General features: G+C 32.4%; 1 protein-coding gene across 2 annotated transcripts in view; it reads left to right on the top strand.

Annotated features, from left to right (window-relative positions):
* LOC129940645 (delta-1-pyrroline-5-carboxylate synthase) overlaps positions 1–12,532 on the top strand; it is a 49,374-nt gene that overhangs the window by 12,785 nt on the left and 24,057 nt on the right. The window lies entirely within an intron of this gene.

Raw genomic sequence — 12,532 nt, 5'->3', positions numbered from 1 at the left:
AAATATTCGGGACTGAAGCGTTGATGTCCATTCGCTTAACATGACCAAGCCATCTTAATCGTTTGACTTTTATTCTTTAAAACCTAGGTCGGTGTCGATGTATAATCCGTACAATTCTTCTCTCCATCTATGCAGACGGGATTAAAAATCATCTCAAGAATTTTCTCTCGAATCATGCAAAGACGCTCTCATCTTCTTTGACAGAGTCCAGGCCTCAGCGCGATAAATAGGAACCGGGATGATGAGTGTTTTGCTCGAGAGAGGACTTTGCTTCTTAATTACCTTCTTAGCCCAAAGAAGCAGCGATTCTCAAGAGTTACTCTTTGTTTGATTTCAGTGCTGGAGTCGGTGTCTCAATTTATAGCGCTGCCTAGGCAGACAAAGTCTTTAACAATCTCAAAATTATAGCTGTCCATGTCCAAGACGTCGTCGTTCAATGATACAGCATATACTTGGTCTTGTCCTCATTGGCCACTAAATATATCTTCTTCGCTTCCGTCGCAATTCTCAAAAATGCTCCACTGACATCACGCTTTGATCTTTCATTTATGTCAATATCATCTGCGTATCCGAGTAATTGGATGGACCTTTGGAAGATTGTGCCTCTAGTGTTGACGGTTGATTTTGTACAATTCCTTCCAGAACGATATTGAAGATGTCGCATGACAGTGCATCGTCTTGTCTAAAACCTTTTTTGACATCGACTGTGTCAGTGAGATCTTTTCCGACCTTGATAGAGCAGCGTGCATTGTGCATCGTCATACTGGACAAACCGATAAGTTGCCAAAGATACCAAAACAAAGAATTGCTCTGTAGAGCTTTTTCCTACTGATGGTGTCGCAGTCTTAAAATCGATAAAGAGAAGGTGGCTATCGATCTTCTTCCAAGATCTGGTCTGAAACCACAGTACCACACTGATGTGGACCTATCAGGTTGTTGACAATTGATGCATCTGTATTTGGCGCATTTCATATTGTCTTCTTTTTTGAAAATTTAGCAAAACTAAGATGAGATTCCATTCATCCTGCATGCGTTCCTCCGAACATATTTTACAGATGAGTTGGTACATACTCTTTATGAAGTCATCTTCTGCTGCTTTGAATAATTCGGCATCAATGCCTTTATCTCCATCAGCTTTCTTCCGATTCGATGAATCTTTCTTCGCTGTTGTATAATTTGGAGAATTGGTCTTTTCATATTCTCAGAAACGACTGTGGTTCTGCTTCGATGTTCCCCCGGTTGTCTTTACAGGCTTCGGTTCCTGGGTGGTACCTTTGAGGAGTTTTTTTTGCACAATATACGTACCTCATTCCAGTTACGACATCGCTCTATTTCCTCAATCGCGAGCTTCATACTTCTCATACTTCTGGTCATTCTGTATAGGCCAAAGCTTATCAGGCTCACCTTAGAAATCTTCGAGAAAGCACGAGTAGATTTTTCCTGAAGAACAGTTTTGAAAATTCCATAAGTGATATAAAAATAATAGAAACTATCATCGACTACAGCTTCTATTGGAATTTTAAGTGCATTGCTAAGGTATGAAAAAATACTTATTAACTCTCCATAGTTTAACGAAAAATTGATAAACTAAAACAACTTAAAATCAAAGAAGCAATTTTTTCCTGGAAATATTATGCGAAACGGATTAAGAATGTTGTATTTTAATAGATAGATTTAAAGATGGAATTGATTATTGCATCCCTAAAAAGGAGGTCAATACAAAGTTAATTCAATTTAATATCTTGCAGCTTAGAATTAATCACTTTGACACATGTCTTGGAAGAAGTGGGAAACCATTCATTTTTATTTCTTACCATAATATGTCCTTGATTTTGGCCCAACTGATATTCTGTTATTTAAAACTTTTAAGGGACATCCATTGTATGCTGTGTTAGAATCAAAATTAAGAGAAGTGGCCTTTTTGCAAAAAGTAATAATTTCTTAGCTTAGAGTCCATTTTAAGGCCAGATCATATATCGAAATCTTTTTTTTCTTCTGTGTGTCTGTGTATTTGAGGTCAAAGTTAGAGTTATTTAATGGTCTGACATTATTTTTCCATCATCTATAACCAAATCTATCATTATTGTTTACTTCTTTCTTTCTTCTTTACTTTTTTGATTGCTGACAAAAGGCTTTGATTCAAGAGATTTTGGTTATGATTTTTCTACTTGAAAAAAGATGCTTCATTTCAATTTCTGAAGAATTGGAATAAAACAAAATATATTTCAAAAGTTGCACTAACAGTTTATCAAAATTTGGCAATGTTTTTCGTTTTCTACTTCTCTTTTGGGTTTAAGAAGCTAAATGAAGGACTGAGAACACTTTAACGCTATTTTGTCTTTTTTTTTTTCAGAAGTAACATTCCAAACTTTGAAATTTAATAAATAACCCAATATTTTAAATATTAAAGGAACTTATATATTTTTCCATTTTTAGCAAGAAAGAATATTTGGTGTGATAATTCCAACTTTTCGCCAGAATCACAGGAAACACACGTTTGTTTCAATTTTTGTTTCCAAATAAGATAATTTTTAATTAAGTTTTAGGCACATTTAAATTATAAAATCTGCAAGAATGACATTATTTTTATTTATTTATTTCTCATCTTAAGTGCAATGTAAGACTACAAATAATTATTGTGGCGGGATTAACTAAAAAGACATCTTTAATAAAAATATTACGTTATTTAACAATATTTTTCGTAGTAGTTTTTAGTTTAACAAATACAATTTTCTTTATACATTCTAATATTGTAGCGCAGTTTACTTTGTTAGTATTTTTTATTATGTCTGTACGGTTGATCCTGTAGTAAGGTGCTTGGAAGTTGGGGCAAAAGTTCGACAGATGTTCAAGTGTAATTTTGTCTGGGTTGTTGCAGAATAAGTAGGAACTGTTTGTTGAATTGTTGTCAATGTTTATGTTTAAATTTTGTATGGCCTAGCCAAGACTTAGCCTGATGATTGCTCTTATTTCGGACCGAGTAAAAGATGCTGGTATGTGAACTGCAATACGAAAAGGATTTGAAGCAGTATCTGCCGCTTCGTTATCTTTGATTCGAACACGTCCTGGAATCCAAGCTAGCTTAATTTTAGAACTAAATTGGAAAAGATTGTTAAGTATTCCGACTGTTTAAATTACGTTAAAGTTAAAGTTGAGCATTACGTTAAGAGATGAGAGGCTGTTAGATGAAATGCAGAATTTAACTTTCCCTTTTCCTTCGTAATCTATAACACTCATGATAGCTGCTGATTTGGCAGTAAAGATGTTTATGAAGGTTGTTTGTATGTCCAGTGTTGAAGTTTAATTTGACTACCGCATATACTTTTTTTTTTATTGTTTATTGACCCGTCGGTATGAAGGAATATATATTGAAGCTTTGGTAGGTTATTGTACATTTCATTAAACAGTTGTCTCAAATTGATGGGATCAAGATTTTTTTTTTAAGCTGCTAGTTGAGTGTTAACGCTGTTTGTATTTGGTGTCAAAGAAAGAGGAAAAACACCTGGTTTTGTTTTCATACGTTTATGTAGAATGTCCAGATCGTTTGATTTGGGTTTGGTTTTACGATTCATTGTGAGTGAAAAATCCTTCTGTATAGGTGATCCATATGAAGTTAGAAATGTTGCTAATAATTTGGCATTAAGAAGGTTTCTTCGTTCTTCAAGTGAAGGGAATCCAGCTTCGGCTAGAAAATTTTTGATCGGTTTTGTACAGAAAGCACCTAGGGCAACTCAGAGTATTGAATGCTGTTGGGTTTTAAGTTTACAGAACTGAGTTTTTGAGCACGAAAATTGGAAGACCGTACTCGATTTTTGCTTAAATGATTGCACGTATGTACAACGTTTAAATTTGGGATGAACCTTATTTTTTCTGTTACTTTTTTATTTATTATTCATAAATGGATTTGACTTAACCATCTGCTGATAACAAAAAGGTTGGTATTTACATTAATTACAATTTACATATTCTAGCTCAACTCAGGAATGAAATATATTTTGAACAATAATTTTGAAATTAGCCCTATTCATAGAAAGGTCGACTTCACTACGGGTAGAGTTATACAATGTTAACGAACGAGTTACAGGATTATTTAAAAGATAATTTGTACGATGAATGGGAACATAGAACAGATCAAAAAATAGGCTCTGGGTCACTAATTTTTCAAATTACTTTGGTACAGCGGAAAGTTTTGATATTGGCTTGTAATTTTTAAAGAAGTGTTTAAGGCCACTTTTGTAAATTGGATTAATAAACGTTAATTTCCAATCGTCAATAAAAACACCAAATGATAATGATTTATTGAAAATATTTTTAAGAGCGTAGCAGAGAGACGAGGCACATTTTGACAATAAGAGCGGGGGAATTTTATCCGCTCCAGCTTTTTTAGTTGAATCAAATTCAATCAGACCATCAAGAAAGTCTTGTTCTAAAAAACACGAAATCAGTGATAGGGGAAATATTTGAGTGAAATTCATTAATATTTAAAATAACATCAGTATTTTAATTCGATTGGAAGTATTTTGTAAAATAAATTCCTATTGGCAAAATATGAAGACCCAAAAAGATTAGCTATTCTTTTTTATATTGCTTTCAGCAGCACTTATGTACTGATGATATAAAAATTTGTTCGAAAAATCAAATTCTCTCCAAAGCTGAAGAAAGCGAGTACGTTCCTCTGAACTATTTGATGTTTTTGACCGCTTAAATGCCTTATTTTTATATTTTCTACATTTTTAAGCCGTTTATTAAACCATGAAGCTTAAAAAAAGGAAGAAGAAGAAAAGAGACATACATACTGTTTAGAGATCTATTGCAAAGTCTTTGTTCCCAGTTAGTTGCATTGAAGAAACTATTTAATCCAGTGAAATCTTCCTTTTTGAAGTTTTAGTTCAAACAATTATATTCAGTTGAAAATTTTTGGTTAAACTCATAAAATTCAAAAATTGAATAAACAGCTTGTGATGAACTTCATTATTTACTAAGGGAAAGGCTGATTCATATAAGAAGAATTTCATACTATTATTACAAAAAATAAGATCTAATGTTCTATTTAATAAAGTTCTAGAATGGTTTATGTGAAATAAATCCAGTGAGGCTAAATAGTCAACAACTTTAACTATTACAGAAGTATGTATGTCATTATATTTTTACGTAGTATGAAAGCTTTTATATATATAATTATTTTTGAAGTGACTTTTTAGCAAATTGTTCATAAAAAAATAAAAGCCATTAGTTCTATACTATTTTTCCATCACTGTAGAACATTCAGCTCTTCAATTATCTTAATAATGAAGCATACGATCTAGTTGTGCATCAATTTAGGTTTCTGTTTTCTTAAAGTTTTTAACTTCAGTTCAACTTTTCTCTAAACTTTTCTTTAAGAACTTTGGTTTAGTGATATATGACTTTTAAAATAGAAAATATTGAGGTCTCGAAGCATAATCGTGTTTTCCAGTCGATAAAGTCATCAATTGTCAAAGTTAAAGAAATCCAATAGTGCGAAAAATCAAATCGATTCTCATCATTTCTCGAATTCTTATTCGATGGGATAGTTAAAAAAATGTGTCCTGATTTATCTTAATCCATTATGCTGTGAAAGAATTCTTAAAGAATCGTAATCTTTAAGATCTTAAAGACTTAAAAGAAGGTAAATAGAGGAACTTTTATGAACACAAAATTCTTGTAGAATTAAATTTTTCCAGACTCAAAAAAGACTCAAGATTAAAGGACTTTACAAAGTGAAAAGAACCCGAAAGGCTTTAAGTCAACATGCTTTTGAATACGAAATACCTACAATTCAAATAACACAAATAACTTGACCTTCTTCAAAAGAAGACACAAAAATAGTGAGAATATTTTCAAAAGCCCATAAAGAATAAATGTAGGACTGGTTTATTTATATGTGTGTCCTTATAAATTTATTTATGCATATGTAAGCTAAAATAGAAAATAATATATAACCCAAAAATAAAATTACAAAATTTTATGACGCCCAAAATTGAATTATTCCCCAATTGATCCACCCCAAATATTTACAAAAATATATGAACAAGTTCAAAGTCAAGAGCCTGGAAATTGTCATATTTAAAAACTCTAAGGTCAAAGAAAGATTCCCAAAATTTATAGGGACATAGATTATCCTAATTGCGAATTTATGATAAGGATGAGCAATTTGCTATACATTAAAATGTATATTTTATAATATGAACATTAATTTCGACCCAACTTTTGTTTGTAGTCTTCTGACCAAGGGTTATTCTTATGCCACCAACTAACTGAAATAAAAATTTACCTTTCCACTGAAATTTTGTGTTAAGAAAATTTTATTATGTGATATTTGGAATGGATGACCCAAGTCAGTTTATGGTCCATAAAATAAAGTTAACCTTTGGGTATAATTTCAAGACCTACATATAAGTCAGAGAAATTTTGTATCAAAAAACAAACGAACGCAAAAATCAATAGCTCCCGAGATCCTTGTTACATACATACATACGAGTATATAAAGGTACATCTATTCAAGGACATTTATCCTTAACATGACACATTTTTCTATGCCACATCACGTCTTCATCGTTAAGTGTTTAGACTGACATCTTCTCCACACGCTACCTACGTATATTGTACAATGTACATATATGACCTGTTTATTCGTTTATTTTCCTCTTCAGCTCACCTGAGTCCAGTTTCATCATAAAAATGTTTAGTATTTGTTGTTATAGGAAGTCCTGTAGTCACTGACTTTTGACGATACAGGGGTGTGTTTTATAGTGCTGTTGTATAGAGATCATGAAAGGATACAACTTTTTTTAGCTTCTTCTTGGAAAAATGATATCTCGACCCCATGACGCTGACGGAAGTCATGTGCGAAATAATTTCTCAAGCTCATAATACATGAACTATATACATAAACTCTGGAACTAGCACTAGCCCCATACACCTTCCACCTACTCGTATAACCTAGATCCTTGATGCTGATAATTCATTCAGAGGGGGTTCTGAGCTTATGTGTCGGTGTCAGATGGTGCAGCAGTGGCTTCCAGGGTATGGAGATTAATAAAATATGTGTATCATAAGTTCTCACTCTTTCTGTTGGAGCTAGGAGAATACTTAAAAAAGGGAGTCCTTTTTACTTATGCCCACCCCATATGGTTTGCTTTTCTTTTCGAAGGAAAAAATGGCATGTTGACTTCTAATTTGTATCCTTCAAAAGTTTTTCTTATTCTAGGCATTAAAAAAAGGACAAGAAGGAGAGGTAGTGATTGTGTTGGAATTGCTGAAGTTCACACATTATGTCATTATGTATGGATGTCCTTGTAAAATCGAAAGTTTATCCTTTTGAAAAAATATCAAATTTCTGTGTTCTATACGAAACATTTTAACATTTTAACACTTTTATATTTTTAACTTCCCATAGGAAGTTATTGTAATGGGTCCGATTTGTCAAATTGAAAATTTTGACATTTCTCGACGTTTCAAGGTCCCTAGAGTCGAAATAAAAGATTTTTAGAAAGATGTCTGTGCGTGCGTGTGTACGTACGTTTGTACGTCCGTACGTCCGTACGTCCGTATGTCCGTACGTCCGTACGTCCGTACGTTCGCGACGTTTTTTTCGGCGTCCATAGCTCAAGAACCAGAAGAGATATCAACTTCAAATAAATTTTGTTATACAGATAATAAGGCAGAAAGATGCAGAAAGGGCTCTCAAGAAAATTGCGTGGGTGGTTTTTTCACTATAGCAGGTTGAAAAAAAGGTGAAAATTTTGGTTAACCCTAAATATCTTACGAACCAAAAACGCTAGAGACTTGAATTAAATTTAATAAAATATATTGTAACGTGATACCAAACCAATATATTTTTTGAAAAAAATCAATATAACGGTTTTTTTTATAAATCAATAAAACTGAAAAAAAAAATTTGTCACCTCCAAAATTTTACGACTGAAATATGATTTCATCTCTAAAACAATTTTGTGCAACGAAGAATAATGTTTTTGACATCTGATAAAATTTTGACAAAAATTGAATTGACAGTTTTTATTACAAAAAATAAAAACCTAAAAAATAATGTATAAAAGTTGGTAAAAATTGATTTTCGACTCAAATATCTTTTCAAAACTTTGAGATATTGGCTTTAATTTACTTTTATATTTCAAAACATCTTGTTGTCAAAATTCAGTTAAGGTTTGAAAGAAATCGATTAGACAGTTTTTGTACAAAAAATTAAAAACCGAAAAAAAAATTAACAAAAGTTCATAAAAAATGATTTTCGACTCAAATATCTTTTAAAAACTTTGAGATAATAGATTCTAACTAATTTTTTCTTATAAGAAATATTGTTTTCAACATTAGGACAAATTTTGAGAAAAATCGAATTGACAGTTTTTTTACAAAAAAAAAAAACCTGAAAAAAATGTATGAAAGTTGGTAAACATTGATTTTCGACTCAAATATCTCTTCAAAAATTTTAAATATTGTCTTCAAACTAATTTTATCTTATAAGAAATATTGTTTTTAACATTTGGTAAAATTTTTAAAAAATTCGAATTGACAGTTTTTTTACAAAAAATAAAACTCTAAAAAAAACAATACTAAAACTTGGTAAAAATTTACTTTCGGCTCAAATAGCTTTTCAAAAATTAAATATATTTGCATCAAACTTATCTTATTTCACAGAAAATATTGTTTTCAATATTCAGTAATTTTTATATAAAAATCCAACAGTCCGTTTTTTTCATAAAAAATAAAATCTACAAAAAATAGAGCGCAAATTTGGTAAAAATACATATAGACAAACTTTTAAGCAAGACAAATCGACAGACAGGATGGGAAGTTATCAGTGTGTGTCGCATCCCAGCCTCTTTTTTTCATTTTATATTTATTGTGTTTATGCGGGAGATACTCGCACCTATAACCTCTGCACATATTAGCAGGAGAAAAAGGATAATTTATGAACCATTTATGTTGTGTTGTATTGTTTTAGGGATTTTTTTGATTATCAGCAGTTTTTCATGTGCAATTTACAGGCATAAGATTGTTTTTAAAAATATAGACGGGGATTATATTTTATTTCTTCTAAGGTAAATGACTAAACAGATTTGTTTTTTAAATTAGTTTTTTTTTATCAGAACATTTTTAAAAAGAAGTAATAAATTTAACTTTAAAGCCAAAGCCGTTTATAGACAAAAGGATCGAAGGATAATGACGCGTGAAGTTTTTGGTACTTTCATATATGTATGTTGAAGAAAATTACTTTTAGATTGATTGGAAATTGATGATGATGGATTGTTGATAAATGAACTTGAAATTAGGACAAGTACGAACAATAGAAAATGTGGATTTGATGTGGTTTTGAATTGAAAGATGGGGGAGATAATTTTTATTTTCAAATCATGACGGATTGGTAATTTTAGTGAGAGCTTTTAAGTCTTATAGGGAAAAAAGGAAAAATAATACGAATCACTCAGTGAAATTAAGTACATATAAGATTTTCTTGGAATCAAATTACGAGTATACGTAGAAAATTAAGGCCGATTCTTGTTAGCTGCTACAAAAATAATTTGGGCAAGATCTTTTAAACGATGATTGTATTTTCCGCAAAAAGTGTGACACTGGAACTATTTCAATTCAGTTTCTAAATCATGTTTCTGAAAAAATTGTTTTAAAATAAGTACCCATAATACAGAAGGTTCTACGATCTAATCCCCAAATCAAGTTGGACTTGATTTGGGGATTATGGAGCTACTTCCAAGGGCATCAAAACAAAGTACATGCTGTCATCAAGAAAGGACATACAATACCGATGTCTCGGTCAAAACTTCACCATCGAAAGACATAACTTTAAGGTAGTCAAGGACTTCGTCTACCTTTGCTCCGCTGTAAACGCAGAAAACAACACCAGCGCTGAGATCAAACCGCTGTTTCTTTGGGCTAAGAAAGCAATTGAGTGGAAAAGTCCTCTCTCGAAGGTTCAAAGTGTCGCTATATAAGACCCTTATCATCCTCGTAGGCTATACGGTGCAGAAGCATAGACGATGACAAAAGTGGATATAAGCACCTTGGGTTGTTTAGAGGGAAAATATTTGCGTGTGATCTACGGTCCCGTATTAATAGAAGGGATGAACCTTTCGCCGCGGTTACTCTACGTACATTTATGCTAAAAGTTTGTGCGATATACAAGTAGATGAGATTGTTGTTGCTGTAGCTGAGAGGCTCTCTTTTAACGAATATCAACTCGTAACCATTCTCAAGAAACCCAACATTATATATATTTCAACGCTAAGGATCTTGAAATATTCTTGTACAAGGTTAAATAATTGAGTCAATAAAAAAAGGTTTAAGATCTTCTTCTTCTATATCGCTACTAAGTTCAGCTGCGAAGAAGCAGCTGGAAATAATGTTTCAGCAAAAACAGTGGGTATTGTAGACCCATTTTAATCGAAATTTACTGAAATTGAAGACATTGATTAAGACGACCTCATAGTTCATCGTGCTGCATGCTCAATCGATCAAAATCAACCTTCTAAGAACTTAATCTCCGGATCGTGTTATAAGTCGTCTTAGTGATGTAAATTGGCCACCTCAGACTTGTGACAACTTAATAGTTTTCAGGGAACTGTTAAAATCATTAACAAAGGTAAGGTTAGGTTGGGTTAGGTTAAAAAGGCTGTCCGTGATGGACTAAGGCCAGTTTAATGTCCCATTGTGATACCTCATTAGTCTTTCTTCTAAGCTCAATGAAAACAGTTTGAGTCCCTTAGAAAAAATGATAGACTGCTTATGTTAATATTATTGAGATCGTTTTAGAAGAATTCTCCTAGGTAATTCTTGCGTTTTTGAGCTAGAGAAGAATTGTTTTCTCCTCTTCCTCATTCATACAGCTTCTGTAAAAGTTATTTGAGAATACGCTCAGCCGCGTGCTTGTACTTTCCTATAACAAACTGCTTGGTTACGACAGAAATTATCGAGCTTGTATGCGATCTGCTTAGAGATGGCAAGCACCCCAAACTTTTTAAATCTAGTGTAGGTCAAAAAGTTTTTGTGACCTATCACGTGGTGGTGGTTGATCAGATGTTAATCTTATTCAAAGCGTCTTGCAATAGTTTACATGTAGCTATTGGTATGCCAGAATGGGTAGAATGGGTTGTATTGTACCGTTTCTGACGAGTTCATCTGCTTTATAAATTTCTAGAATGTTTATGGCCCAGCACCCAGATGAATATTAAACTGTTGTGCCATTTCCTTTAGCTATGATCGACAGTTATAGATTGTTATTGAGTTTGGAGTCCAGAGATTTGATAGCTGCCTGACTGTGAGAGAAAATACGAATATCAGTTGATGATATCATGTTTTCTTTAATGACTCGTCTTCCAAGATTGCAGTTACCTCCCAGAAAGAATTGGAAGGTATAGAAATTTAATTTTTTTTTTTAATTGGAATTGATTTTAAATACTTAAGAATTACGGGTTGGTCAATGTTGTTGTTAGTACCCGTATAATAATGTTTAGCGCGTTAGACTGTCAACTCAGAGGTCTTTGGATCGATCCCTGCAAGTGCCAACTAAAGTTTTTTCCGCAGGTACTGCCTCTTGCGAGGAATTGACAAATTCAATTCAAATTCGCCGTTCGGATTCGACTTAAAACTGTAGGGCCCCCCATTGTTGACAACATTTCTCGCACACAATGGACTGTTGCGCTACCTTATTTATTTATTTCCAATGTTGTTGTTAAACCAATGCGATGAAGCTTTGGGGCGAATAGCAGAGCTTGCAGCTATATGTTTGCTAAATATATAAAGAGGTATTAGGCAAGTAGGGTGTGTAGTACAACAGATGGGGTCATGTGGAGCTATCCGCTTGTACATAGACAAGCTGAACGTTACACTTTAATTAGCTTGTCGCGGTTTGTAGCTTTTTCTTAAGCAATCCACCATACTTCCAAACCGTCAAATCGGTCTGATTACCAATATGTATAACCAATGCGTGATTCTGGGTTGAAGGCTCATTTATTACAAATAGCTGTATTGCAAGAAAAGAGGGCTGCAGTAGCTTTTTAAACTCGTTGTTTTATATTGGGTTTCCAATTTAGTTTTTTGTTAATACTAATGGAGTGACAGAATGCACTGCTTCGAAGGTAGCAAAAGCTATAAATTTCATTAAAAAAACTTTCTCTTTTATCTTAGTTTTAAAAAATAATTTAAATAAATAAAATAAAATATAATAAAGTAAAATAAAATAAATAAACTAGTTTTAAAAATCTCCATTTTCTTCTTCTAATAGCTAACAAATACGTAAAATTCCCATTGGAAGAAAAATGATTTATAAAATCAACTTTTCACAAAAAAAGGACAGGTTCCAAATGAATAAATGACCATTTGACTTCGTAGTAGCAACTTTTTTTGAACTGTTCAATATGTTGACTTAAAAATGACTCTTTATACATTCAAAGGTATTAGATGTTCTTTTTTTTGTACAGTGCTGTCGACTTTGATACTAAAAAGATATTGTTTCTCTTATTGAATGAGCGAAAGTTAT

The sequence above is a fragment of the Eupeodes corollae genome, chromosome 1 (genome assembly GCF_945859685.1).
Source record: "Eupeodes corollae chromosome 1, idEupCoro1.1, whole genome shotgun sequence".
Lineage (NCBI taxonomy): Eukaryota > Metazoa > Arthropoda > Insecta > Diptera > Syrphidae > Eupeodes > Eupeodes corollae.
This window is presented reverse-complemented; position numbering and strand designations above follow the sequence as displayed.